General features: G+C 37.2%; 1 pseudogene; it reads right to left on the bottom strand.

The window, feature by feature from the left end:
* LOC113349751 lies at window positions 1-3,213 on the bottom strand (annotated as a pseudogene).
* Window positions 3,214-4,434: the final 1,221 nt, after the last annotated feature.

The raw sequence follows: 4,434 nt of genomic DNA on the forward strand, positions 1-4,434 counted from the left end.
AACCCAATGAATCTGAAATATTCTATTGAATCAATCTGAAAAAACATGAATAGTTGTTTGATGAATACATAATCTATAACATTTCATTCAACAAAACAAGGCTGAAGTTTATACTCCAATGCGGCAAAATAATCATACAATGACCAAAGCCTACCCTCTATTTGAAGTCTTCTTAGGCAGTCATACACATATGACCTAAGACAGGGACATGGATCAAGCTAGCATTACTGAATTTTCCGTCCACGGGCCTTTCCACAGAGGATAGAATTCGGAGGGATGTCATACTCATTAGTTAAACTCTTTTGTTCGGACCAGACCTGCAGATAGAATTGCTGGCCTAAATACTGCCTTGCCCAATTTGCAGATCTAATGTTCCACATACCTTGGTTATCCAGTGACATCAAAATAGAAGTCCAGGAATTGGGATACACCTACATATGAAATACATGTAAAACAGAAAGTCACGTTGTCAATGAATATGCATTAATACCTTGGAGTCCACTGGTTACTACCGTAACTGTATTTTCATCAAGATATATATTAAATTCCACTGAGAAATTACTTCACTCTAAAAAACAGATGTTCATACTCTTAAAACCCAGTTCCCTTTATGGAGGTCAAATGGTGGAGTGCTGATCTAGTCTATAAACAGTGTCTAGACACATGCTAAAGGGTTACAACCTCATTTCTAGCCAAGTCCAGCTTCCACATCTTGCTTTTAATAAGATAGATATAAACTGCCACCTGAAATACATACCCGACAACCCAGATATCATAACCATCAAGATGCCAAGATTGAACTTCGTTCTCATTGTTTTGGAAAACAATTTCAAGGAAATCATGGAGGCCTGAACGCAAGACAGAGGTAGCAAGGAATGCAGAACCATCGGCAGGCTGGCTTTGGATGGTGTCTGTACTGAACACTCCAGAGATATTGAAATAATCAGCAAGCTTTAGAGGTGTGTCAGGATTAAAATAGGAAGCCCTGTTGACAGCATAGCGTTGCTTCCCATTTATCAGAGGAGCTGAGTTAGATAACACAATAGTCCTTGATGTCTTTATGCTCCCATAGTGAAATGACCCTTGAGGGTTCGGCCTGGCTGCATTAGCTGTCAAGTTTCGTCTTTTGAAAAGAAACCAAGTGTCAGAAATAAAGAACAAAACTGATGCAACTAAAGTTTAATCTTTTAGAGGAGTGGAAGCTAATCAAGGTCTCAGCACCTTGATTTGAGTGAAAGAAAGTAAGATATAATCAGTTACATTCATCATTCAAATTTATTCACATCTAGTATTGAGAGGCATTAAAGTCAAATATCAAGTACCTGAAGGTTCTGGCTTGCTCCATGGACGAATGCATTTGATATTTAGGATCAATTGGTAACGGGCCAGAAGCACTGGTTTGAGAATTAGTGTAGCGTAAACCAGCAGTCATGTTTAGAATAGGTTTTGTGAAGGGTGTGTAAGCAACAATATAGTATGCTTTCGGTGGCTGATCTAGGGTGACCAAAACAGACAAAGATTGGCCTACGTGTACATCAAGGGATTCATGATCATTTTGAATGGTATGCGATCCTTCACATTCAACCAACTTCATCTTATGGCCCTGAATTTTGAAACTGATCGAGGTTGACAACCCGACATTTGAGATCCTAAACATGTACGTTTTTCCTGAAATAGAACCATCAACTTAAGAATTCGAGCTTGTTGATACTGACACAGTAAGAGAGCAGTTAAGATAGAGAAGCAAGAGTTACCTTGGTCTCCGCTGAAGGAAGTTTGGGTTTGGCCATTTATAAGAAGACTATCCGGGAAAGGAAGAGCTTTCCCAGAGTCCAAGGATTATCGCAGCACCTGCATAAAATAAAACGATTAGAATCTGGAGAGGAAATAGTGTTACTATCAATGCAAACTATATTTTGAGCTACTGGGTTATGTAATGAATTGTTTTCCGGATTATCTAGATTCTTGCTCCATGTACCATGCGCAGTTAGTTTCCAAACCAACTAGTAGTTTCTTAGTGGAGCAAGTTCAAAATTTTAACCGAAAAGTAGCTGAACTTCATCAAACATTCCGCAACGAATAGTAAACACAAACTAAAACGATTTTCCTCTTCAAATTAAATCTATGCCATTAAAGGAGCTGGAGTAAAATACTAAAGGGTCAATCAAATCACCTTATGGTTGGTCTTGTACCAATCGCCAATGAGTAAGGTGAAATCACTTGCAGGAGTGGGATATGGAACAGGTATTACTGATCTAGCGTAAACATTTAATCCTCCAAAACCACCAGCCGCTCTATGCATTGCAGTCGAGGGAAAATATGTGTAAGTTCCAATCTGATCTTTGGGTTGAATCTTGTATGTGTAGTTTGAATTTGGAGGAATTGGACAATTCGTACCCAGCACTCCATCTTGCCATGAATTCTTCCTCTGCTTAATACCATTCCTATTAATTCAAAGTGTCAGTCACAAATTCTAAGGCGTATACTTTACAATTACAATTCTCAAGGGAAGTACAATTTCGCAAATGCATCCGCGAAACATACAATAATTTCATACAGAATTTAACATCGGAGTAACAAATTGCTAGAAAAAGAATCTCACCAGGTTAAAAGGAAAGGTTCATCCAGCTTGTTTATAACATTGATGATTAAATTGTCATTCGTTACAACATCAAGTCTAGGACCAGGAAACTGGCCGTTGATGAGAATTACCTAAGAAAAGAAAACAAGAAAATCTTTAATGACATAAATAATTAAAAAAAACCTGGACTCTTAAAGAAGAAAAATAAGAAATACCTGTTGGGGAACACCTAGGGGAGCAATTGTCCCATACGTTGCAATCCATGTAAAAAAATTATAAGGATCTTCTCCTTCCACCAGAGAAATGACACTCAAAAACCCTAAAACCCCCACAATCAAATGTACAAGCACTGATCCATTTCTCATCTTATTCCTTGGACTTTTTCTACCAAACCTATACCTGAAATCCGCTAATTATGGAGAGTATTCAGTTTTTCGGGTATCTGATTAACTAAGAGTACCACATAATCTCTACAGATGAAGCTTTGAGGGGTGTAGCTTGACTGTGAATAAAACCCTAAATGACACTCTTTTATCTTTTGCTGCTGTCAGATAGAGTAAAGTAGCAGGTTTCACACTAATGATGGCGGGAATTTAAAAGATAATGGTGTATTATTAGTTAACAGCTGTCTTTTTGACGCGGTATTACTGAACAGCCTAAAAATGAGTATTAGTTGTTAGAAAGTGATCACACCACCGTTTTAATTTCTCTATTTTTGAGTTGGGGTCGGGAGAGACAAATTGATTTGTCAAAAGAAATCATAACAAAAATCTATCCCGTGGATTGTGCTGATTGGGTTCTATTTACTTTTTTCTTTATCACAAAAAAGAATATCGGCTGGTCATGGGCTTTTGTTTCCCGGCTTGATTGGGGTAATACCCAAATTGGGGTATACCAAAGGAGACGAAATAAGATCATTTTGAAGTTAAAAAAAAAGCCCCTTAATCAAATATTTTCAAAATGGCTAATATACTCTTATTTAATTAACACTAAAACATCTGATTAGATTAATTAAGTAGATTAAAACTTATGAATTTGAGTAATCAAATTTTATTTTTGATTGAACTCATGTGGGAAGATTTTTGATGAAAAAAATTAGTTTTGAGAATTTTTTTGCAACGGAAATGAAAACATACTACCCAAACACTTCTAACAAGGGGATTGCAAAGCTGATGTGTGAAATCATACTCAAAATTAAAGAAGAAATCAACACTTTCAGTTCTGAAACTATGAAAAGTCGGCAGGGTCGACGAATGAAGACCATGCCGACTATACCTGGCCGACAAGGTCTACGGATGAATAACATGCCGACCATATCCGGCCGCAAGGTCGGTGAATGAAGAAGATGCCGACTTTATTATTTTTGACACACAGGAGACTGTTGTAAATGTTTCACTAGTCGGCATCTTATTGATTTTTTACCTTGCCGGCTAACTTATAGTCGACAGGGTCGACAAAAAATACTTTGTCGACTATAGGACTTTTGACATACAGAGAAAAGGTGTTACAAATGCATGATTAGTTGGCAAGGTTGTAATTTCATAACCTGTCGACTAAACTATAGTCGGCAAGGTATAAGGATGAATACTGTGCCGACCCTGTAAATGCAAATTTCAGAGATGAAAAGTCGGCATGGTATTCAACCTTATACCCTGCCGACTATATTTTGGTCGGCAAGGTCGAAAAAAAATATCCTGCCGACTTTTGGTTCATTTTGATTTTTTTTTTTTTGATTTCGCATGTATAGTTAGAGTGTAAAAGAAAGATTTTGATTTTTTTTTAATATATTTTGGTCGGCATGGTTTTTCAGTATGGGAAATTTGGTCTTTTAACACCTTTTAGACACCCCTTAG

This window comes from Papaver somniferum, chromosome 2, assembly GCF_003573695.1.
Source record: "Papaver somniferum cultivar HN1 chromosome 2, ASM357369v1, whole genome shotgun sequence".
NCBI classification, from domain to species: Eukaryota; Viridiplantae; Streptophyta; class Magnoliopsida; order Ranunculales; family Papaveraceae; genus Papaver; species Papaver somniferum.